The sequence below is a fragment of the Saccopteryx leptura genome, chromosome 8, assembly GCF_036850995.1.
Source record: "Saccopteryx leptura isolate mSacLep1 chromosome 8, mSacLep1_pri_phased_curated, whole genome shotgun sequence".
Lineage (NCBI taxonomy): Eukaryota > Metazoa > Chordata > Mammalia > Chiroptera > Emballonuridae > Saccopteryx > Saccopteryx leptura.
In genome coordinates, this window is record NC_089510.1 from 14334830 (window position 1) to 14361425 (window position 26596).

General features: G+C 39.6%; 1 protein-coding gene and 1 pseudogene across 5 annotated transcripts in view; one reads left to right on the forward strand and one right to left on the reverse strand.

Moving 5' to 3' along the window:
- Positions 1-26596, reverse strand: part of ROBO1 (roundabout guidance receptor 1) — a 1145453-nt gene that overhangs the window by 448598 nt on the left and 670259 nt on the right. The window lies entirely within an intron of this gene.
- Positions 17499-26596, forward strand: part of LOC136380019 (ATP synthase subunit g, mitochondrial pseudogene) — a 61868-nt pseudogene continuing 52770 nt past the window's right edge.

Below are 26596 nucleotides of genomic sequence, written 5' to 3' on the forward strand. Positions count from 1 at the left end.
TCTTGCCAGGTGGAAACTGTATTATTAAGGGACAAAGACAGAGACTGGAGTATTTGGCTGTTAGGCCAACTTTCTCCAAGTAACGCCTACTCAACTTTTAGGTCTGAGATGAGTCTCGCAAAAAAGACATTCCAGACCCGCCATCCCCCTCCTGTCCCAATAGGTCAGGTGCGTCTGTGACATGTTCTCGGGGAAACCCCCACTCTCTCCACAGCACGCTTCACAATGTATCGTTTAACCCTGCCTCTTCTGCAACTCTTGGAAACTTTTCAGTGGTGCTAATGACTTCCGACTTGCTCACCTATGGCAAGTGTAGTTCCGATCAAGGTAAATTGAGCCTAATTTTGTGCCTATTGTTCTGTGGAGTATACTCAGTTTTGAGAACGACTTAGCTAGACGAAGAAGAGGAAGAGAAGAAAGTCTGTACGCAGATATCTGCACATTCATGTCTTTTGTAGGCGATCTAACTATCCCATTGCAGAAGGAAAAGGGGCAGCGGCTTGAAGGTTTACTCAGTTTTAAGGTCCTCAGTTGGGGTCGTTTTGTCCCCTTCCACTGACCCAGCGTATGTTTGGCAATGTCCAGAGTCCTCTGTGGTTGTCCCAACCTGGGGGAGGAGAGGCGAAGGTGCTGTTTGACATCTCGTGTGTGAAGGCAAGAGATGCTGTTAAATAGCTCACGTTTCACGAGCAGTTTCCTCCCAGGAAAGAAAAAGCTGGTCAATGTAGCAATAGCGTCAAGATAGAAAAACTCGAATCTAACTTTAAAACATTTTGAGGGACTTTTTTTTCTTCTTGTGATGATTAAAGAAGATAGCTGGGAGGTGCAGAGCTATTTTCCCTGTCATTATGCTAGTGATATGTAAACCAACATTCTAATACCTATTAAAGAGTAACAAACAAACTAAAAAAACTCTTCAAACCAATTTAACCTTGAGAGAAATATTACTTTGTATTTACATTTTATTTTTTATGGAGATATCCCTCACATTTGCATGTTATATAAATAATCCTCACAGTCTTTGAGAAGTGATTTCAATACTCCAACATAAAATTATTTTAAAACAATAATTAATATAGTAGTATGAAATATTTAGCATAAAACATGAAGTTAAAAAAAGGAAGTTTAGTGTAACTACTGGGAAACCATTTATTTAAAAACCATAAATGAGATAGAGGCATTCTTTTAGCACAGAAATATATCACTTTCCACCTTGCCACTGTAATATGGGTAAAAGAATCTTCCAGTATTCCAGTATAATATTTTTTTTTACAAACATTGGGTATTTGTAATTTTTGCTATTTCCTTTAAGACTGGATTACATTTTCATTAGTCTATTTCTTAGTCCATTTATGTTCCTTGGACTAGTTTTGGATTGTGAATTCACAATAGTTACAGTCAATCATCAAACCATAATTTAAAATTGAAGGTAAAAATATATAACCATATTTTAAAGAAGGCGAAGTTAATTGGTCTTTTTATATTTTATTTTTGTATTCTTCTGTATGAAAGAAAATACCATCTTATGAAATGTTTCAATTGGCTGATTGTGTTTAGTACACAATGCTCTATTGCCCCCTGCTGGCTCAAAAATGATAAATAAAAACTTCCCATCTACTCCTTAACTGGGGGTCTCAGAAAAATAATAATGAAAAATAAAGACACAGTTCAAAATAATAAAAGAATATATTAGACTGATAAAAAATTAAAAAAAATAAATTTCTAAAATATTCTTATCCTGTTTCAAAAACTTCTTAAATTTTTGCTTATTTTAGTTTTTGTATTAGCTCAATAATTTGATTATTTTATATAACCCTAGACACTATCTTTAGTTCAAGACTGTACACTTTATTTCATTATTTTAAAGTGATAATTGAAAGACTTATAGTTGTGTGGGAATTCCTGAGATATACCAACAAGATATGTATGATGTTTTAATTGTTGGCACATTTGTGGAATATTTTTATAATGGTAACATGATATATATTGTATGAGTATATCTTTTTTAAAGAACTATTCTTATCTAGTTAAAAATATTCTTGCCCTGGATGGGTGGCTTAATGGATAGAGTGTCATCCTGATGTGCCAGGGTCGCAGGTTTGATCCCCAGTCAAGGCACATATGAGAAACAACCAAAGAATGCACAATTATGGAATAACTGAGTGAAACAATGAACTGATGTGCTCTCTCTTTCTCTCTCTCTTCCCCTCCCTCTCCCTTCCTCCCCTTTCCCTTTCCTCTCTTTCTCTCTATCAAATTAATAGAAAATTAAAAAAAAATAGCCTCAGCATATTTTTAGTAATGGTGTAAATAAAGCTGGATATTAGAGTTCTTCACTAATTAAACAAGTAATTCATTTTGAACATTTAATTTCTTTTAACACATTCTTCAATATGCTATTCACATCTCACTGAGGAAAAAGCAACAGTGTTGTATAATGGGCATTAATTCTTTAATAAAAATAACAGTGGCAAAGCCGCAAGGAACAAAAAATGCATAGACTGATGGATTTACCTGGTTATATTTTAGCATTGCACTCTGCTTTAATGCCTGATTACATTTATTTCAAAAACATCTCCAGGGCAGAAGATGCAGACTTTATTATCAAGGGGGGGGGCGGGAGGATGCTGGTTTTTCTAAAACATACTTGGTTTAAGAGTTTAATAGAGAGCTGTCACTGTTTGTTCAAAATTGCGGCTAGTATTTTAAATCTGGGATTTATTTTATATTTTCAATGGTTTTAGCTACGTATAAATTGAAATAATCTGGTTTTTATTTCTCTGAGTATACTTCCTTGGAGCATTTATAAAACTTGGGTCATGGTTCTTTGAAACGGGCTTCATTCCATGAGCTTTGCTTTCCCATTTTATCCTCAGAAGCAGAAACAAGAGGACAATTTTCTCCTGTGGCCTCCCTTGCCAAAACAACTGTCAATCCTTACCCAATTTTCTGGAGCAAATGGCGCTGTATAACTTACTCTAACTACCTCTGTTCCGGAATGTAGTCTCATCTCCAACTGCCAAGAACCTTATTTTCAGTGCAATCTGTAAGTCACCTGGCCTCTTTCTTCCTCCAGAAACTGAGAGGAAAAAAAAAAGTTTCATCCTAAAAAGTATAACTGTAACAATAATATGGAAAGAAGTTGTTGTTGTTGTTTTTTACCTTCCAATTCACAAGTGATTAAAAAAAAACACACTTGGCCCTGGCCGGTTGGCTTAGCGGTAGAGCGTCAGCCTGGCGTGCGGGGGACCTGGGTTCGATTCCCGGCCAGGGCACATAGGAGAAGCGCCCATTTGCTTCTCCATCCTCCACCCCCTCCTTCCTCTCTGTCTCTCTCTTCCCCTCCCGCAGCCAAGGCTCCATTGGAGCAAGGATGGCCCGGGCGCTGGGGATGGCTCCTTGGCCTCTGCCCCAGGCGCTAGAGTGGCTCTGGTCGCGGCAGAGCGACGTCCCCGGAGGGGCAGAGCATCGCCCCCTGGTGGGCAGAGCATCGCCCCCTGGTGGGCGTGCCGGGTAGATCCCGGTCGGGCGCATGCGGGAGTCTGTCTGACTGTCTCTCCCCGTTTCCAGCTTCAGAAAAATAAAAAACAAAACAAAACAAAAAAAAACCAAAACACACTTTTTACATTTAATCTTCACAAATACAGTAGAAATACTTTTTTTTTTTTTTTTTTTTTTTTTACAATTTCCATCCTAAGATTTAGGAACATAGGCAAATGAGCTCCAGGGATAGGCTTGTTAAAAAAGTCAAAGCTGCCTAACTCCAAGTTCCTGGTCTTCCTATGATGCCTCATCGCCTCTTAGGGGGGAAATACAAATGAGACGCCATTTGTACGAGTGTCTTAAAATCATCATGCCCTTTGATCCAATAATTCCAACCCTTAGAAGCTGAAGAAATATTCTATATATAGTAAAAGATGTGCATTATATCATTAATTAAAATAGTATGGGAATACGGGGGGAAAAAAAGCTAGAAAAAGGCTAAATTTGTAATAAGAAAATAATAAAGAAGTAACCTATGCTATATCATTTAATAGAATATTAGAGTTGTTACAAATAATATTTATGAGTTATTTGAAAAGATATGAGCTGCTTAGGATAAAACTGGCAAACAAAATTTTATATTATGTAATTAAATTGGTGAAAACAAGTTTATAGCTACTGACAGAGAAAGGTGTTCTGTGCGTTTTTGGGTGAAGAAAGTTAGTTATGAAATAATAATATGTATTCTATAATAATATATTTTGAAAAAATAATAATAATATGTATGGCCTAACATTAGTAAAAAAAAAAAAGTTGTGAAATAACCTGTTGATGACATAGGGGATAAAAATAGTAAGGAAATTTTAAAGTATATATTTTATACCATTTAAATTTTATAACGTGTTACTTGTAGAATTGTAAAAAGAATAAGATGTAATACTTACAGTATGGTAATAGCTATGTTGAAATACACCAGAATAACAATAGTTAATATTTTAGAGTAAGAAATACAAATATATTTTTTAATTTAAAATGTTTTCAGTATGTTTATATTTGTTTATTAAAAATATATAAAATAAAGTTGTTTCCCAATCTTAAGGCAAGTGCCTTCTTTCTATTTCTCTATCTCCTGGACTTTTGTGAGAAACATTGTTTCACTTTGCTGTTCTTAAAGTGGTTAGTATGTTCTCCCTAATAAATAACAGCCTCACGTTGCTACATTACTCTTATAGAACTAATTTACTTACTAAATTTTAAGATTGTCAGCCAGCCTAAGTTATTGTTGGTGTCATTAATGAAAAAAATTTAAAAAAAGTATTTCTGTAATATTCTATTAATTTAAAATTCAACAATTTCCAAATGCAGTAACCTGAAATTTAGCTTTTGTTAAACAACTTAAGTCATACAAACAAAGCTGCCATGACCATTGAGGCATTTAACTAGGGAACCTCAAGTTTTTAAGCATCTCACAAACTTTAGATGTGCCTATTGACTTACAATTAATAAATTTTTTTTTCAGATGTACTTTCTATGTATTTTCAAAAACAATCCCTTTAAAATAATGAAGCAATATCTCCTTGTCCCTGTAATATCAACATAATATTTAGAAATCATGACTAACTTTTGACTTGGGTCAACAAGTTAATCTAAATTAATATAAACTTCCTATAAGAATGGAACAAGTCAATCTCTTCATGTTTTTGAGATAACGTCTCAATGTTTAAGATAAATAGAAAATGTTATTCTTTTTCTCTTTCCTCCCTTGCTCTTTTTTCATTATAAGCACATAATCACTTATACAATCCATATATTTTGGCTTTTATTTGGGTAAACTTTACATCGAATAAAAATGATGGACGTAAATTGATTCATTTCTTTTTCCTTTTCACTTGTTACCCACTCCTTCTGGTTTCTCTAGAGCAAACACAGCTAACCGTGAACTTGCTTTCATTTCCACATATCATGTCAGACAGGGTTGAACGTATAGTGCCTTTCATCTATAAACTCTTTTTATGCCCAAAGAGATATACTCTGTTTTTCAAAGGAACCTTTATATGCATGGATAAAATAAACATATTTTCTTTAGTTCTCAATTCCTACAGTAGCTGGTCTTGTGCAAAGTAAAAGCCAAAACCAAAACACACAAACAAAAGAAACCCTTAAATAGCTTTTAAAATATTATGACTATAATGTTAATCAGATAATGATGTCAGTGTGTTATTAAAGAATACAAGTGTAACAAAATTATCAGTTTCCTTAATTACTCCTTTCTGGAAAAAAAAAATGGCATTGACTGAGAGTTATAATGGCCCAGAAGAAAGAAGGCCTCTGAGTGCGTCCGATTTGATGTTTTAAGTTGAAGTCAGATGTTAAGAATTACCGAATTATCCAGGCAGAATCTTGGGTATGGCTCATATTACAGTATGTTGGGTATGAAAAGTTGGACACAAAAGGGGTGAAAACTTTTCAATGATTAAAAAGGCCTGTGGGATTGCACGTTTACATTCCAGAGCAGCATCGGGAGGAATGTTGCGGATTCCTGCGTTCTTGCAGCAAACAGCGACTCTACGTCAATAAAGTGTTTCTTTCTTTCTTTCTTATTTATTTATTTATTTATTTATTTATTTATTTATTTATTTATTTATTTATTTTTTGTATTTTTCTGAAGCTGGAAACGGGGAGAGACAGTCAGACAGACTCCGCATGCGTCCACCGGGATCCACCCGGCACGCCCACCAGGGGCGACGCTCTGCCCACCAGGGGGCGTCGCTCTGTTGTGACCAGAGCCACTCTAGCGCCTGGGGCAGAGGCCAAGGAGCCATCCCCAGTGCCCGGGCCATCTTTGCTCCAATGGAGCCTTGGCTGTGGGAGGGGAAGAGAGAGACAGAGAGGAAGGAGAGGGGGAGGGGTGGAGAAGCAGATGCGCGCTTCTCCTGTGTGCCCTGGCCGGGAATCGAACCCGGAACTTCTACACGCCAGGCCGACGCTCTACCACTGAGCCAACCGGCCAGAGCCAATAAAGTGTTTCTTTATAAACATATTAAGACGGCTCTAAAGAGTATATACAATTTCTCTCATTTGTTATGGGAACAAAAAATGAAATCTGATGGGTGAAAACAAATATATAACAAAGTTAAGAAATTGAATGTCGCTAGATCTCAATCAGGCCAGAAAGGAAGGTGGATAGAGTTGGCTATTTCACGTATCTTTTTTCTTTAATATAACTTGAAACAACATTTATTAATGCTTTCAGAATTAAGTAAATTAATCTTTTAAATGATATTTTATTGATTGAGTTTAGAGAAAGAGGAAGGGGAAAAGGAGAGAGAGAGAAAGAGAGAGAAACATTGCTTTGTTGTTCCACTTATTCATGTACTTACTGGTTTATTCTTGTACGTGCCCTGACTGGGGATCGAACCCACAAACTCAGCCCATTGGGATGATGCTCTAACAAACTCCTGTGAACCATTTATTCTTCCTCATAAATGCAACTGACATCTAATTAAACATGATCAGTTACTGGATAACTGTGGATATGTTGGTATTTAAATATGTAACCCTAAATCAGTATTATAAAGGGATTCCATTGTAAACTGAAACAAAATATCCCTCTTCATGCCAGAATATGTTACAGAAGTTATATATGGCAAAGTAATTTTGTATTTATCCAACAGTTTTTTTAGACTCTATGCTGCTAAAATATAGGCTGTTTTTAAAGTGTGTAGCTATGTGAGTATGAGTGTATGTATGCATTTAACTCTAAAAAAATGTCTGTAGAAAAACCTTGATTTTTTTTTTTTTGGTAAAGGATATTATAAAAGTTTGCAAAGATATTCAAAGCCAATTGGAACTATATATTTTTACATTTTATTTTATGTTAGAATTTAGCTTCCAATTGAGAAAGTTGGCTGTGGATAGGAACTAAACATTTTTACAATTGTGTTCTTTGTAATATTTAACTGTTTCTTTAATGTTTTATTTCTTTTCAGATAAACTGTGATTGTTCTTTTAAACACAGTCTTTTGGAGAAATAAAAGTAGTTATAAGATCAACTATCTCTCTATTGTCCCTTTAGTATGATCCAAGAAAGATATTTTTAAAACACGAGTAAGCTAAGGCCCTGGCTGGTTGGCTCAGTGGTAGAGCATTGGCCTGGTGTGCAGGAGTCCTGGGTTCGATTCCTGGCCAGGGCACACAGGAGAAGCCCCCAACTGCTTCTCTATCCCTCCCCCTCTCCTTCCTTTCTGTCTCTCTCTTCCTCTCCCGCAACCAAGGCTCCATTGGAGCAGGGTTGGCCCGGGCGCTGAGGATGGCTCTGTGGCCTCTGCCTCAGGTGCTAGAATGGCTCTGGTTGCAACAGAATGACGCCCCAGATGGGCAGAGCATCGCCCCCTGGTGGGCATGCCGGGTGGATCCTGGTCGAGCACATGTGGGAGTCTGTCTGACTACCTCCCCGTTTCCAACTTCAGCAAAATACAAACAAACAAACAAACGAGTAAGCTAAGATTTAAGCTTCTCTGAACCAAGAAAGCACCGTATGAGCATCTTAGACTTCATAGCTCTCAACAATTTTACAGCTATTTGTAATAAAGTAATCAAAGGTGAGAAAGTTATACATTGGAGACTAAGTCAAAGCTTGCAGCATCTAAAACTAGGGTTAGTAGAGACTAGTCTCTCATCCAGTGATTTATGCAACAGAATTGAAACATCGCACTTGGCCTGTGTTCTAGGGAGACTCATATTTACTGACTAGTACTCAGGGAACCTTCAGATGGATGTGTGCCCTGCCCACAACGATTGCAGAATTGTGAGTTTTTATTTTATTTTATTTTATTGATTTGGTCTAAATTTTGAATCTTGCGGATAGTTAACTTTCTGATCCTTGCACTGTTATCTTGATATACCACACACAGAAGAAATTAGAAAGATTGGTTTTGGAAATCAAGAACACATAGCCCCACATTGCAGAAATAAATGTCTTCGATAACTGCAGTATTTTTCCTACTCAAAAGGTGAGGTCAACTTTTACTTGAATACTTTGTAATCTTGATTTTCTTCCTTCTCTCTCATGTCACCACTGTCAACTGAATACCTAGTTGGACTTTTAGATTCAGTAAAGAGTCATCTGTAAATTATTAAAACTAAAAGCCAAGCTCAATTAAAAAAAAATTTAAAAAGCTCTTCCTGAAAAAGTGTCATCAAACCCACTATTAAAAATTAAATTCCAATGACCTTCCCAATGTCACATGTGTGCATAGGTCAAATCCCACATTCTATTCTCAAGTCCAGACTCTAGCACTTTCTGGGGCCAAGTAGAAAGACTCACAAGCAAATAAGATTGAGAGCCAAAATGGAAATGGTGGTCTCATTCTGGTACACAAAGGTTGCTGGTTCGATCTCTGGTTAGGACACAGACAGAAACAGATGAATGTTTCTGTCTCCCACTTCCTCTCTCTCTCTCTCGAATCAATGAATAAAAATTAAAAAAAAAGAAGGACTGTATTCTCTAAGCACCAAGTAAATACAGAGAGCAGCCCCCGCACAAAAGCTGCTCCTTGCAGCAAGGAAGCAAGCAGATTAAAAGCCTCCCTCTGTTAGTGTATCTATCAAATGTACACAGACAACCAGGAGAGTAGCAAGTTTGCTGCGTGGGAAGGTCCTGCAGTGGGGGAGAACGATGATTAAAGACTGTTAGACGGTGTCCTAGAACTGATGTGCAGAAATAGGTTTGACATGATGTTCTGTTTATTTTGATAGGCGTGAAGTGGGAAGATTTTAAAGGGAATTCTCTTTAATATCTATTTCAAAAAAAAAATACAGATAACTGTTCTATTTAGAGTACAATGTAAGTATTTTCTTCCTTTCTCTTTATTTCTCTTTTTAGAATCCAATCCTCTGATGTTTCCTGTGGAATGTATCTAACTCACATACACACAAAAAATACCCTTTATTTTTCCTGTGAAATTCAGCCTTGGAGCCGAAGTGTTACGTAATTTTGGAAATGAATTGTAAGCCTGTGTCATCTGGGGGTTAACGGACTCGGGAGTGTCGCCCTGCCTCCCAGGGAGGAGAGGACAGAGCTGTGGCCGGAGATGGAGGTGGATGTGGGTTTAGAATTCTGGCCATCCACTTTAGGACCATGTGACTGTAGACAGTTTTCTTAACCTCACTTTCTGTTCCTTCATCTGTGGAATGAGGATAATAATAGCTTCCTTTCAGTATTGCTGTGAGAATGAAATGAGACTAATACATAGAAAATAGCTGATGATATAGTAGGTGCACAGTAAATAACCATCATTATTATCACATGGTTGATGTTACGACCCATGGGTACTTTAAGTAGATTGATATTGATAACAAATTGTGATTAACCACAGAAATGCAGACTAACAGAGGACTTGACTTGAGAAGCAGGCTTCTTGAGTGCTCTAAGAAGTACTAAAGATGGCAGCTAAAACAGGAAAAAGGATCGGGATTCTCCTCGATCTTTGTCATCTTCAGGAAGTGTCATGGTGTCTCCATCATGGGGGGATGTACCTCACACCATTAGTGTGCAGATCAAATGAGATAATATGTCAAAAGTGCACTTTTTGTAAAATTTGATATTTTTGAAAATGTTAAATCCTAATTATTTTTTAATTATTCACACCATTTTATGAGTCTAATTTCACAAAAATGCTAAATCTCATTGATTTATGGGTAACAGTAATTGATACCATTTCAATAAATACAAGCTATAACCTTTAAGAACTAATCACCTTAAAAACTAAGTGAATAATTTACTAGAAATGATGAAAGTACTTACCTATGAAATAGATGAAACCAAAAGTCTATTATTTTAATCTCCAAACCATAAAAACACAACTCTCAATTTAGTTTTTGCCTCTCTAACAGAATCACAGCAATTCTTTGGCTATTACTTACATTACATAGCTTTCCACTGTTTTCTCTCCTGACATAATATATATTTAATAGTTAATGGTTGTTGTATTACCCTACACCCCTTGACATAGGCCTAGAACACCCTACAATTATACTAGGTGTTAGTTTGTCACTTGAATGGTTGACTACAATTCCTAACTCCTGTTGCATGCAAAGACTTCTTTTCCAACATATAGCATTCAGGGGCCCTGGCCGGTTGGCTCAGTGGTAAAGCGTCAGCCTGGCATGCAGAGGTCCCGGGTTCGATTCCCGGCCAGGGCACACAGAAGAAGTGCCCATCTGCTTCTCCACCCCTCCCCCTCTCCTTCTTCTCTGTCTCTCTCTTTCCCTCCCGCAGCAAGGCTCCATTGGAGCAAAGATGGCCCGGGCGCTGGGGATGGCTCCTTGGCCTCTGCCCCAGGCGCTAGAGTGGCTCTGGTTGCGACAGAGCGATGCCCCGGAGGGGCAGAGCATTGACCCCTTGTGGGCATGCCGGGTGGATCCCGGTTGGGCACATGCTGGAGTCTGTCTGACTATCTCTCCCCGTTTCCAGATTCAGAAAAATACAAAAAAAAAACCCAAAACAAACAAACAAACAAACAAACATATAGCATTCAGTTATGTGATGCTTCCCTTTACAATATGATCTCTCTCTCATTGTTTACAAGAAACATTCCAGACACTTTAGAATAGCCCCAGAAGTTCCTCCCAGTCTAGCTCACTCCATGACCTTTTTCCACTTTTCGCTTTCTCTTGACAGACTGCTCATAAACTGCACCTTCTTGTATCCCGTCCCACACCATACTGGAGAGAGGTCTTTTATCCTGGCTTATCTCGCATGGCTTTTCCTGTTGAGCACTAAACTCCAACTTCCTTCCATCACCCTTCTCATGCTTATAGGAAGAATGTTTCTGTCTGGAGAAGCCAGGATTTTATATTGATAGTTCTTTCCCTTCCCTATATTTCTTTCTTTTTGATTGTTACCTATGTGTCTCCTTTTTCTTTCTTTCTTTCTTTCTTTCTTTCTTTCTTTCTTTCTTTCTTTCTTTCTTTCTTTCTTTTTTTTTTTTGTGTGTGTGTGACAGACAGAGAGAGAGAGATAGAGAGAGGGACAGATGTGGACAGAGAGACGGGAAGGGAAAGAGATGAGAAGCATCAATTCTTCTTTGCGGCACCTTAGTTGTTCATTGCTTGCTTTCTCATATGTGCCTTGACTAGGTGGCTACAGCAGAGCAAGTGACCCCTTGCTCAAGTCAGCAACCTTGGGCTCAAGCCAGCAACCATGGGGTCATGTCTATAATACTACGCTCAAGCTGGCAACCCCATGTTCAGGCTGGTGATCCCGCACTCAAGTTGGCAACCTTGGGCTTCAAGCCAGTGACCTTCGGCTCAAGCTAGTGACCATGGGGTCATGTTTATGATCCCATGCTCAAGCCAGTGACCCCACACTCAAGCTGGACGAGCCCACACTCAAGCCAGCGACATCAGGGTTTTGAACCTGAGAACTCTGTGTCCCAGTCCGATGGTCTATCCACTGCCCCACTGCCTGGTCAGGCTATGAGTCCCTTTAAAGTCTTGAAACACTTAAACAGTCTTGTTCATTCTTGTGTCCTCAAAATTTGGAGATTACTTCCACTTCAACTTAGGGGACATAAATATTTGTGAGGCATTGCCTATATCTCAAAGTTGAAAAATCAGCCTCTAAAAGTAATTCTTAGTTCTAGGTTGTATAAACATTCATTTTTTTTATATATCCTATCAGCTGTTCTCCATTTATCTATGCATACCAAATGACTGGATATATTTTTGAATGGTTTTTTTTTTTTTTCACACTTCTGATGCCAGTACAGGCAAAGAGTGAAAAATACAAGTAAAAACTTGGAATTTATCCAGAATACAAACGTGCAAAAACAACCATTACATGAGAATGTCTGTCAGAATGTTGTTTTCTAATAACTTTTATGAACTTCTTCTACCAGATGCTCACATTCAAGTGCAGCTTGGCTAAATTCTGCCACGACAGATCTGCTTTTCCCCCAAGGAGACGCCCTGGATGGGTTCATACGGTGGTCCCACATGGGCGACCTTTAACATTTCACTGTCTGTGAACAGGAGGTTCAAGTGCTCTCCCTCTCCTCGTGGTCTCTGAGCAAACGGTACACATGCTGCTGCTACCCTGGGACTGGGCTTGGGAGTGGGAAGTCCCATCGCGGCCCAAGTTCTGGCCACATATTCATGGTCATCGTGGTGGTAGAAGAAGGCCTAGTGTTGCTTTCAGTTGTCTATTCATAACTGTGACTGAAGAAATAACACTGACAAGATGGGACTGGAGCACAGATACTTCCTTTTCTTTCTGGCTCTGTTCAGTAACACTAGGCAGGCACCATTCACAGCACTGAGATCTTGAAATACTTTGGACTCATCTTTATTTTTTTCCCCCAAATTATACAAAAGGATGATAGCTATCATTTACTCAGCATTTCTATTATGCAAGCAGCAGACACACACATACACATAGGCCAGCCATATACGTAAATGTACACACACACACACACTCACACACATTGATTTGTTGACTCATTTATTCAACAATATTTTGAGCAGCTACAATATGCAAGGTAATGTTCCATACCCATATGTATCACACACATCAATTTTATATTTTTAGTTTTCTAACATCTTTTTATCCTTTTAAAGATGAAAAATTGAGACTTAGGAAACTGAGGTGCAGAAAGGTAAATACTTTGATTCTCATCACACAACTAAGTGAGAGCCACGAATGCTTTTAAGCTCCTACATGCCATGAAAATTCTTACTCTTTATAATCCTCGAGATCACGAAATGGAATAATAATTTACTGTTATAATTACCAGAGAAACAAGTCAAGTATAAGAGTAAGACAGGGCACTGATGTTTATAATAGATTACATCAGATTTCTAAAAAGTAATTCTGTCATGAGTTTCAGGCATGCATTTTCTTTTCCCAGTTGAGTTACTGGATAAAAACTTTCTTTGTGTCAAAGAAGTTTGTCATTGAAGCTCTAGGCCAATGGGCCTCAAAATAACAATTTATCTCTATTGTATGATTTAAATGATTGATGCATCCTAAAATGAACAAATCAACTCATATTTTAGATACACCAGAAGAGTGCTGCTGAAATAAATTCTACAGTTAAATCTGCATTTACCTTTATCATTTTCTGAAGTTTCTTTTTACTACTAAATCTAGATATTTCTCTTTGCTGAATTTTCTAGTTTCTTAACACACAAATTTAGAAAATAAATTGTATTTTATCAAACTTTTAATTTTTGCTTTATAATAGAAAAGCTGCCTGATATAATTCTTAATTTCTTCTTTTAGTTTCTGCCTTTTGTTGAGACCATTATACAAAGAAATCCAAAAATTTGGCTAAATTAACACTTTCTACAAATAAACATAATTTCCTAATGCTCAAGAAGACTGTAAATAAGAAATACTAGATGCAACACTGCAACTGTTTGCAAGAGATCTATGTGTGGAGGTTTGTGAACATTCATTTTAAAGGACTGCAAAAAAAAATTACATAAAATAAAAGGATAGTGATAATCTAATTTAACACAAATTCTATTTCCCCAGTAGTTTGAAGCTTTGTGCCCTTTGAATTTGCTGTTCTCAGGAACAGGAGTCATATGTGGATCTTAAGTATTTTTAATTTTTAAAAAATTCTCTTTGGAAAATGACCCATCTGTTTATTGAAACAATCCTTTGCAAAGCCAAGGAGGTCATTTTAGGTCAAAACCCATATCTAAGTTGGTTTAAGGTTAGGGTAACATAAATAGCGTGTCAAATCGGACTACTAGATATAGAAAATGACATTATATATATATATACTCCCCCCACCAAAACTCTTCTCAGGTTCCACATTCCTTGTGAAGAAATGGTTTGAACGGTGAGATCTGGGAGGAAAAACCTATTGGAATGCAAAAGTGCATTTACCATTTGTTTATATTTCCACATCATTATGCTAGATTTAAACTGTCAAACTAAGTTGATAACAAATGTTAAGTATGGAGATGTATACAGCAACCAGCCTCCTGCCAAATCAGGCAACAAAGAACTCTTGTCAGAGGGCTGCAAATTCCAAAGTTAAATGCAAGGTAATATTTTCAGGGCAAGGTTTGCTTTTTATCACTAATGGAATAATTTCTTTAAAAGGACTCGCTCTTACAAGGCAGAGCAGGATGGATACATTTTGCAGGGGAACTCTGCACAGTGATTCACCTAAAAAACCAGCTCTACAAATGAGATTATTGCAAGGCTGACTTAAAAAATAACCTTGAAAAATAATACCTGGGAAAAAGCATAGATTTTTTTTTTTTAACCACTTAACTTTCTAGGCTTCAGGTGGAAGAAGTTATTTGCATCTCTGTTCTCACTTGCTCAATAAATGAATTCAAATCAAAGACATACGTGAAACCACCTTCTTTCCAGTTCATTGGGATTATATTTCTGTCCTTTACTTTGATAGACAATGAAAACACAGTTCCATTTGTTAAAGAATATATACATGACCAACGCAATCTGAAGATCTAATGATGTTGAAGCTACAATCCGGTTTGGTTCTTCCACGCAAAACCTTTAGAAGTTGGTTTCAGAGATAATTCCCCAACCAACAATGCAAAAATGTAATAATAAATGCAAGTGCCATGAAAGCTCAGTGAACTGCAGGATGGAGGGGCCTTATATTATTGTTATTGGGTCAATCAGCATAGAATTGGGCAAGAGCAGAGAGGGGAAGTCTGTAACAAAAGTGACCGAGTTTTTAATCCCAGAAGTTATTTGCTGCCGGACTGAAAACAGAAACAAAAACAAAAACAATTGAGTCTCAGTTTCCTTTTATGACGGTTGAGACTAGCAGCAGCTGTATTATCTGTTAAGTGCATTGAGTTGGCTCTAACTCTATGTGACTGGAGGAATGAGTGATGTCCACACTGTCTTGTCCTCAACAGCCCCGCTCGGCTCCTATAGACTCATGCCTGTGGCTTCTTCATTTCTAAAATATTTTATTTATTGACTTTAGGGAGAAAGGAAGAGAGAGAGAGATAGAGAGAGAGAGACAGACAGACAGACAGAAACATTGATCCATTTCTGTATGTTCCCTGTCCAGGGAATCAAACCCTCACCCTCTGCATACCCGGATGATGCTCCAACCAACTAAGCCATCTGGCCAAGGCATCTATGGCTTCTTTCATGAAGTCAATCCATCCCATATTGGGCCTAGCTCTTTTCCTGCTGCCTTCAACACTTAATCAACACTTAATAAAGAAAATTATATGTATATATCACAACCCTTCTGAAACATAAATAATTGCTACTTTCCACTACCTACAACTATTTCTGCATTTTTCTTAACTTTTATCATTATAAGGATGAAAAAAGTGAAAGACATTTTTAGCAAAAGCAGTGGTAGTTAATAATACATATTTAAGTTTTTCCAACTTTGCCAGGGAAGCTCAGTGGGTTAGAGAATCATTCCGATACGCCAAGTCGACCCCCCTGTCAGGGGTACATTACAGGAATCAACCAAGGAATGCATTCATAAGTGAATCAGTAAATCAATTTTTTCCCTCTCTCTCCTTTCCTCTTTTCCTCTAAAATTAATAAGTGTTTTCCAGAAAAAAAAGAATGAAAGTGACAATGTTGGGAGGGAGGGGCTTAGAGATCTGTTGCCAATAGGATCAAAATTATAAATTCATTCACACAACCTAATACTGTACAAAAAATTTCAGTTGAAACGCCTTTGCTTGTAGTAGATTTAACAATTTTTTTTGGATATGAATATAGATGATATACAAACTGATGTGAAATGCAATAAAATAAACACTATATTAAATGACTAAATATAGAGTTAATAGTTATTCCAAATCCTATACTTTGAATATTGCTTATTTGCTTCCTAATTTGCAGTTACTTTGTGAGAATAAAAACAACTCTATTTGTGAGAGGCTCGAAATTACTCTACAAATACATACACAAAGCTATACTTTGATAGGACAATGAGTATTTGCTCCTCAGAAACCAGTCTTTATGGTAAAGCTAGTATTTTCCAAACTTCCCTAATTTCTCCAAATAATTCTTTTTCAATGTGGTGAGAACAAAAGTTTTCTCTAGCCTGGAGGTCCTCAACAGAAGGGGTACCCTGAACTTGGACGAGGAAAAAGATATACCTGTATTTTCATTAACCACTAACTAAAAGTTGGTATTTTTTCAATGGTGAATGTGCACAGTGTGGTGGGCCATCTCCAAGACTCCAGCTCCTGATCCTTTTGCCTATTCAAATCCTCCCCTTTGGTATAAGCTGGATCTCGTGATTTGCTTCTAATGCATGGAGGGCAGTACCGGTGAAATGAATGGGGTGTTGTTTTTCAAGTTAGGCTTCACAAAGACCGGTTTCCATACTGACTGTCATCTCTTCCTTTCGCTTGTTTGCTCTGAGGGGAGCCGGCTGCCCTGCTGTGAGCTGCTCTGTGGAGAACTCTCTCAACAAGGTACCGATGGCCATCTATGCCCCCCCCCCATTAGCTAGGGGCTGAGGATTGCTAACAGCCCCATAAAATAGCCTGCCCAAGAATCTCCCCTCAGTCACGTCCTGAAATGATTTCAAGCCTCCGTCAACACCTTGAATCAGCCTGTGAGAGACCCTGAGACAGAACCACTTGAAGTTGCGCCCACATTTATGACTCCAAGAATCGGTAAGATAATACATGTTTTTTTTTGTTGTTGTTTTTGTTTAAGCTTTGGGGCTATTTTGTATGCAACAATAAATAACTACAGATATTGGTCAATAGGCCCTGGCTGGTTCTGCAATGGATAGAGCTTTGTCCTGGAGCACCCTGGTCGCCTAATCCACCCCGCCTAGTAGGTCCCGGTTCGAGCCCAGTCAGGGCATGTATGAGATGCAGGCAATGAGTGTACAACTAACTGGAACGAAGACTTGATGCTTCCTTCTCTCTCTCTCCCTTACCTTCTCTCAAAAATAAAAATAAAATAAAAATGTGGACTTAGTTTCAGAACTAGGCAGTGGACGGTCGCCAGGAGAATGTTGAAGAGCGTGATGGAGAACGCCCCCCTTGCCTTGCACAGACCGGAAGTGGAACTCTCATCCCCGAGGACGCTGCAGAGGAGCAAACGTGTCGTTGAAACTGGAGGAAGGAGAACCTTGTCATGTTCTGGCAGTACGTCGCAACACTGAAGGCGCTTCCTGAACTGGGTAGTCTTGGTAAAGAGAGAGATTTCCAAGAGCTGAAGATGCTATTTTTTCCCTTGATGCTTATAATAAAAAAATGTGAAAGGAAAACTAGAAATGAAAGAAAAACTTGTTTTTAAAAAAAAAAAAAAAAATTCCAGGACTTAAAAAAAAAATCCTTAGCCTCTAAAGATGGCAAAAGATACTAAAATGAAGAAATGGCTACTGCATGAAGATCAGATCCTGGGCACTGCCAGGAAAATGTGGCATCTGGAGATGACGCCTATCAACATAGTTTTAAAAATAAAACCTTATTTAAAAAAAATTGTCTTCAATTTTGGCTCTTAGTGACCCCTGGGCCTTTCCTGAGTAGTTACCTGGCAACCCTCCCGGGTCTTGACTGTTACCACACCCTGTTTGGCCGAAGGTTAGGTAGGTACCATCATGCTTCCAGTTTATTTGTTCTTCCCGATGAAACCCCTCACGTTGACGGTCAGGTCTTTATACCGCCCACCCTGCCCCTCTGTGATGGTTATCTATGACTTCCAGTTACTCACCTTCCTGCTTTAAAAACTTTCGTATCTGATCTATCTCAACCTTTCACTTAAAAGACAAGACCTTGCCAATCCCAAACACTGCAACTTCCCTGTAACTCAATTTAAATGTTTCCTCCTCTCACCACCTTCCAATCTTTCCAATTTCTTTCCTCAATTTCCCAAATATTTCCTTCACCCCAGCTACAGTTACAATCTATTCCCTCTCCCTCCCACCTCCAAATAATTTTTACTCTTCCTCTCTAAATGCAGGTCCTCCCTCCCCTTTCCCAGTTAAAGTTTTCACTTTAATGATTTCCTTGCATATTTTCTTGCCTTCTTTTTCTTCACCTTATTCCTCTGTTAAAAATCAACATCAACCTCTGGTAAAATCTTACTCGCAGCCCGCTGCCCACCGGTCAGATATCCTGCTAATGGCCCCACCTGCTGTATTCTGTACACCCACCACTGAATTTGCAGCAAGGACAAAATTCCCACAAGTTACTCTCAGTCCGTGCTGAGATCTGTGGCAAAACTTATGCAGGAATTCTCTGATAGGTGAGTTTCATCCTGACCAAAGCATTTATTTCTGTATTTTTCTGAAGTGAGAAGCAGGGAGGCAGAGAGACATGCGCAGGACCAGGATCCACTCGACACGCCCACCAGGGGGTGTTGCTTTGCCCATCTGACTGGAGCCACTCTAGTGCCAGAGGCAGAGGCCATGGAGCTATCGCATCTCCTGGGCCAACTTTTGCTCCCATGGAGCCTTGGCTGTGGGAGGAGAAGAGAGAGATAGACAGAATGGAGAGGGGGAAGGGTGGAGAAACAGATGGTTGTCTCTCCTGTGTGCCCTGACAGGGAATTGAACCTGGGACTTCCACACGCTGGGCTGATGCTCTACTGCTGAGCCAACCATCCAGGGCCCAAAGCAGTTTTGAACGGTGTTGCAGTTTGACACCCTTCTTATCCCATGCTCCTTCTTTCCCCCATTCGCTCTCTGGGACAGACCTGCATCGCTGTCTGAAGATTCCCGCCTCATCCTCTGGTACCCCTTCTCCTTTTCTCTAACAGGTATTTTCTCTATCTATTCTTTCGCATATCTAATGCTGTCTTGGTGTGTCATTCTCAGGGAACCCTAAACTCACACAGCTGGCTACCATGCAGCTTAGTGGGGCTTAGAGAAATAGACACAACCATGCTGACTGCCTTTATTTTAAATTCATGACCACTACCTTTAAGTGGCTTGTTTATACTTTCATATGACCCAACTGAACATTCCTCTCTCTTCAGACCTCCACAGTCTCTTCCCTTCATTCTCACTCTATGTAGATGCCTTGATTTTTTCACTGCGTTGAGATAATAGAAACAAATGAAAGAAAGCTTTCACAAATACCGCCAATGCACACGTAAAGCTGTTGCCTCTGAGTCATATACTGTGTTTTCTGTCCTGACCCTGAATATGTTCTTCATGGTCCTAGCCAAGGACAAGACTTGCCCTGTCTACACTGGTGGTCAGGAAAGCTTTTTCTGTAAAAAGCCAGAGAGTAAACACTTCAGACATTATGGCCTGTATTGACTCGGCTGCAGCTATTCAAGTCTGTCATTGAACCACAAAAATAGCCATAGAAAATACATAATGAAAAGGGTATAGCCGGGTTGCCATAGAACTTTTTTTTTTTTTTTTTTTTGTATTTTTCTGAAGCTGGAAACGGGGAGAGACAGTCAGACAGACTCCCGCATGCGCCCGACCAGGCTCCACCCGGCACGCCCACCAGGGGCGTCGCTCTGCCGCGACCAGAGCCACTCTAGCGCCTGGGGCAGAGGCCAAGGAGCCATCCCCAGAGCCCGGGCCATCTTTGCTCCAATGGAGCCTCGGCTGCAGGAGGGGAAGAGAGAGACAGAGAGGAAGGAGGAAGGGGGGTGGAGAAGCAAATGGGCGCCTCTCCTGTGTGCCCTGGCCGGGAATCGAACCCAGGTCCCCCGCACGCCAGGCTGACGCTCTACCGCTGAGCCAACCGGCCAGGGCCCATAGAACTTTATTTATCAAAGCAAGTGCTCAGCTGGACTTGGCCCATGAGCTGTGATTCGCTACAACAGTGCTTTACCCTGACCCCTAATCCCATCCTCCTTTGGTCTGGTCAAGAACAAAGCTTCCGGCAATATTTTCTCTCTCCTTCTCTCGCTCCCTCCTTCCTTCCCTCCCTCTTCCTCTGTACCTTTCTCTCTCCCTCTAACTTTCCCTCTCTCTCACCTTTTGTTCATTTTTTTTCCCTAGAGAAACTACGTCATTCCCATCAGAATGCAAACTATTATTCCTTTATCCTAAAAGGATGATGCGCTATTATTGCTACACGTCAAACGAGCCCGTCTTTTCTCTTTTCCTGTATTCTAAAGTTCCCTCTCATTTCTTCTCCAATAGACTTTAGCCTTCGCTCTTCCACCCAATTGCTCTACTTAAGTTCACCAATGACTTTCACCTGCTAAACCCAACGGTAAATTTTTGTATTCATTTTATTTTGGTCTTTGCCACAGTTTATCACTTCCTCCTCCATAAAACACTATTTTCTCTTAATTTCCAAGATACTCCCTGGTGTTCTGGGTCCCTGGTCGCAAACTGCAGCTCACAAGCCACATGCGGCTCTTTGGCCCCTTGAGTGTGGCTCTTCCACAAAATACCATGTGCAGGCGCTACCTCGATAAGGAATGTACCTTCCTATATAGTTTAAGTTTAAAAAAAAAAATTGGCTCTCAAAAGAAATGTCAATCGTTGTACTGTTGATATTTGGCTCTGCTGACTAATGAGTTTGCCGACCACTGTTCTAGGTTATGCTCGTAGCACCTCTTGGGAAGCTGACTGGCAAATTTTGAGTCACTTATTAACCATTTTTACCTTGAAGACATGCATAATTGAAGTGGTTTACTACACGGAAATTGGCAAATATTAAAAAATAAAGCCTTCTAGAATGGCTCTGGCCACAATCGAGCAGCTGCCCAGATGGGCAGAGCATCGCCCCCTGGTGGGCATGCCGGGTAGATCCCATGTCAGGCACATGTAGGATTCTGTGTCTGCCTTCCAGCTTCTCACTTCAGTAAAATACAAAAAAATAAAAATAAAAAAAATCCACTTTATCAGCATATCACAGAAACTTTCCTTACATTCCTGTCTATGTATATTGCTTTTTCAAATATACTCTGACTTGCCTTGTACTACTCAGTGTCTCATCTCTGTCTCATATATCCTTTCTACTCATATTTCTGGTTGTTAATTATAGATCTCCACAGTTTTTTTAAATTCATTATAGAGAGGAGAGAGAGAGAGAGAGAGAGAGAGAGAGAGAAGGGGGAAAGGAGCAGGAAGTATCAACTCCCATATGTGCCTTGACCAGGCAAGCCTAGGGTTTTGAACTGGCAACCTCAGCGTTTCCAGGTTGACGCTTTATCCACTGCGCCACCACAGGTCAGGCCTAGATTTCCACAATTTTAATTGCATTGAATAGGTCTCTTTAATTTTGTTCTTCTCCTTTACTTTGTTAGATTTTATTTTCCAGACAAATAGCCAGAGTGATCCATTTAAAAATAAATAAATCAAAATATGCAATTTATCTGAACAAAACCTAAGGAGGTACTCATTCCAAGTAAAAGCCAAATTTCTTACAATGTATCCAGTGGTAGATACACCTTATTTTCTTATGTCCCCATGGTCTAGTGCTCAAATTCTCACTCCATCCAGAAACACTGGTCTCCACGCCTTTCCTCAGATATATAAGGTCTTTCTCTACCTTACAGGCATAAGCCTGAATGAAGATGGTGAAGGGGGTCAAATGTATGACAGCTGGAAGGAACAGAAAGAAGAGAAGTTCTAAATATCAGGAAAGGGACGCTAAAGCTTTCTGTGGTCACGTGGAAGTAACGTGATGTATTGGAAATGTGAGAAATTCCAAATGAACCATTGCTTTTCCCCATGGGACATTTGTTGAGTCTCATGAAAGTTACTTGCTATTTGATAAGTCAGTGAACTAGTATGAAAGCTTCTCGAAGATGGAACGATTGATGTAAACTTAACATGGAAGAAACACGAGACTGAATAAACACAATTATGGTTTAAGACATATAGAAGAAAAGGCGCCCTGGCCGGTTGGCTCAGCGGTAGAGCGTTGGCCTAGCGTGCGGAGGACCCGGGTTTGATTCCCGGCCAGGGCACACAGGAGAAGCGCCCATTTGCTTCTCCACCCCTCCGCCGCGCTTTCCTCTCTGTCTCTCTCTTCCCCTCCCGCAGCCAAGGCTCCATTGGAGCAAAGATGGCCCGGGCGCTGGGGATGGCTCTGTGGCCTCTGCCTCAGGCGCTAGAGTGGCTCTGGTCGCAATATGGCGACGCCCAGGATGGGCAGAGCATCGCCCCCTGGTGGGCAGAGCATGGCCCCTGGTGGGCGTGCCGGGTGGATCCCGGTCGGGCGCATGCGGGAGTCTGTCTGACTATCTCTCCCTGTTTCCAGCTTCAGAAAAAAGAAAAAAAAACCAAAAAAAAAAAACAAAAAAAAAAAAAAAAGAAGAAAAGGCAATGATAGGTGTGCAGTAATGGGGCAGAGTAAAAAAAGGAAGCATTATAATTCACCAGAAGCATTATAATTCTGTCATTTCTCTGTCTCTGAGAACCAAGATGCTCAACGTAGAACAAAGAGATGCAGCTGAATGTGGAAAACTTGGACAGACAGAGCCCTGGACACAGCCTGCTCCGCCACTGCAGAGGCCGAGAGAAAGGCAGTGAATCAGTGAGTGCCTCCCGACACAAGCCATTGTCTTGAAACCCCCTCACCTATTAAAGCAAGTCAGGGCTTCTTGGAAAAGAGACTGATTCAAGGTCTAGGGCAGGGAAATCTGCAAGATCGGTCCAGAACATCTCAGTAAACCAGCGACAAGGCCATTATCAGATCCCCAGGGTAATGTCAAAAGGTTTTAGGAACCAATTTGGAGAGATTATATTGGCCAAAAACTAGACGATTTAATTTTCAATAAGGACAAGATTTACAATGTACTGACGCTCCTCAAGTATGTTTAAATGTATAAATTCATAATTTTATTTAAAAAAGTCTAGTTGGTCACCCTGTTAGGATGACTGTGAATCAGTTCATTTTTATTTTTTGAAAATCGATTAGAATAAACTAACAAACAAAATTGAAACAGACTCATAGATACAGAGAACAGATGGACAGTTGTCATGGGCTGGGGGTTGGGGGGCGGGTCTGGGTGAAGAAATAAAAGGATTAAGAGAAGACCCCTTATGGACACAGACAACAGAGTGGGGACTGCAGGTGAGAAAAGGGTGGGGGTGGAGGAGGGTAAAGGGGGTAGATGGTGATGGAAGAAGACTTGTCTTGGGGCGTTGAACGCAAAATGCAACACAGAGATGACCTATTGGTGAATTGTGCACTTGAAACCTGTGTAATATTACTAACCAACATCACCCCAATATATTCAATAAAAGGTTTTAAAAAATTAGGTAAAAGGAAACAATCTAGTATTTGTCGTGTTTTTCCACATGAACCCAACCACTGGGTAGCCAAGCCATGGATGACAGTAAGTCTCTCTTTTAAAAAACTATTCTAGCCAGTAAGTTAAAATTCTACGTCTAGCCTGACCAGGCGGTGGCACAGTGGATAGAGCGTCAGACTGGGATGTGGAGGACCCAGGTTCGAGACCCCAAGGTCGCCAGCTAGAGCGCGGGCTCATCTGGTTTGAGCAAAGCTCACCAGCTTGGACCCAAGGTCGCTGGCTCCAGCAAGGGGTCTTTGGTCTGCTGAAGGCCCACGGTCAAGGCACATATGAGAAAGCAACCAATGAACAACTAAGGTGTCGCAACGCACAACGAAAAGCTAATGACTGATGCTTCTCATCTCTCTGTTCCTGTCTGTCTGTCCCTGTTCAGACAGGACCAGAGTTCGATTCCCGGCCAGGGCACACAGGAGAAGCGCCCATTTGCTTCTCCACCCCTCCGCCGTGCTTTCCTCTCTGTCTCTCTCTTCCCCTCCCGCAGCCAAGGCTCCATTGGAGCAAAGATGGCCCGGGCGCTGGGGATGGCTCTGTGGCCTCTGCCTCAGGAGCTAGAGTGGCTCTGGTCGCAATATGGCGACGCCCAGGATGGGCAGAGCATCGCCCCCTGGTGGGCAGAGCATGGCCCCTGGTGGGCGTGCCGGGTGTATCCCGGTCTCTGAAACAAAAGAAAAATAAAGAAAAAAAAATAAAATAAGAAATTCTAAGTCTACTAAAAATATTATTTTGTAACATCTAAGGCATTAATGGATCTAAGTAGATAACATGAACGAAGAGTGAAAAACAGACATTATGGCCTTCTATTTACAAAACTATAGACTTACAGTTGGATACAATCGGAGTTTGATCACTACACAGGGTTTAGCGGCTTATTTACAGAAAAGACAGAGTTCAGGGGAACAAACAGAGCCACACATGGAAAAGTCCACAGGTCAGTGTCTTGGGTTCCTCAACAGATACTTTGTAACAAAGTAAAGGGATGGAGGAAAATGATGGAAGGTAAGCCTCTATATGAACTGATCCCTAAAAGACACATTCTGTTAAAAATAGTACCACTAAGCTAAAGTGTTTAAAGATGCCTGCTTGTGTGATAAAAACGAAAAGAAAAACAGGGCAGATGCTTATAAAAACAAAATAGTGGGTTATTTTGGGCTGAAATAAGGAATTTGTGATTGGGATGGGGCACTTATGGTGAGATTTGTAAGGTGACAGGCAACATGCTAGTTTTTGGCAAGGGTTACATGATGTACTGTAATTATCCAGTAAACCATGCATTTGTTTGCTTTGGTTTTGTGTATTATCACCTTATTTTACAAGAAGAGGTTAAAAATGCTATTCTGTTACCTTTAATAAAGTTGCTGAAAAACAAGTAGAGAACTTGGTGATGAAAACTCTTACTGCCGTGATATTAAAAATACAGATAGGCCCATACGCACAATTGCCAAATTATTGCTTTATAACATGAAAAAAAATGTTTCTCAGCTGTAATATCAAGTCTGATTTTATCAGTGAAAGATGCAAGCAGGAGTTTCCCACTTACCATCCTGTTCTCTTTGTTCTTTTTACCATAATAATGAGCTCACAGAAGACAAGTGAAACTCACAGATCACAGTTGAAGAAGTATCATTTAAGAAGATACAAGGCAGAGACAATATGTTAGAGAAAGCCCACGCATGCCTAGAAAACCTGCAATCATTCTCAGCAGATAACTGATTATTAGGCTGGACTATGTTTCAAGATGCAGCCTTGCTACCAAGTTGGATAAGTAAATTGAAGTTGAAGCAAGATAAAGAACAGTAAGTGGTAGCAGGTTTGTAACATCCAGAAAGCCTGTATGATTTCTTTAATATTTCCAGGAAGCACATAAAAGGTTGGCAGAACTGACTAGATACTATTAGATACATAGTTGTCCTCCTTACTGTGAATTTACAGGTCTTTTGTATGTGAAAAAAAAATTGGAGAACACAAAAGCCAGGAAGATAAAATTATTTTATATTTCAAATGCTCGGTGACATTCTTCTGTTTTTCTAATTGTAAAGATATGCCTCATGGTTTTAAGGAGTAAGCAAAACATGTAATATATGCATAAGAAAAATGTTGATTATTCTGTTACTAATGGTTCCCTTAATGAGTGTTTAATTCTTTATGGAAATTGTATTAAAGACAAATAAAACTCAATCACCAAAGTAACATAAGGCTACTTTTCTATTTGTTTAATCTCCCACAGGGAAATTTTAAATCTTATAACTTAATGATGCGTCTAAAGAGGTATTCTTTATAAAGGTCGTTTCATCATTATTGCACAGAGTGGTAAATTTGTATTGAATTTGAAAACAGAAGATCTGGGGTAATATTCTAATTGTCAGTTTTAAATTATGTGACTTTGGGGTAACTGATTCAACTTGACTGAATCTCAGATCACTTCCTACAAAGTGAAAGGGTTGGATTATCAATCCTAAAGTCCTCTCCAGCATCTGTATTCTCAAGTTAATCAACACTGATTTGTTTTTAGTTTGTTTGGGGGATGAAATAAATTCTGTAAAGACTGGATGTTAGAGAGTTATAATGTTTGTATCAGTTATCTACTGCTGTGTAACATATCACCGTAAACACTTAGAAGCTTAACAAAACAAGTATTTATTACCTTAAATAGTTACCGAGGGTCAAGAATTTGGAAGTAGTTTAGCTAACTGGTTGCATTAGAGCCCCTCATGAAGTTGTGTTCAAGATGTTGGCTAGGGCTGCGGTCACTGGAATGCTTGATTGGCTCTGTATAATGTCTTCTAAGTCCACTCACCTGGTTGTTGGTGGCCCTAAATTCCTCATTAGCTGTTAACCAAAGGCTATGGCTCTTTATCTCACAGGCCTGTCTGTATAACTGCTCAC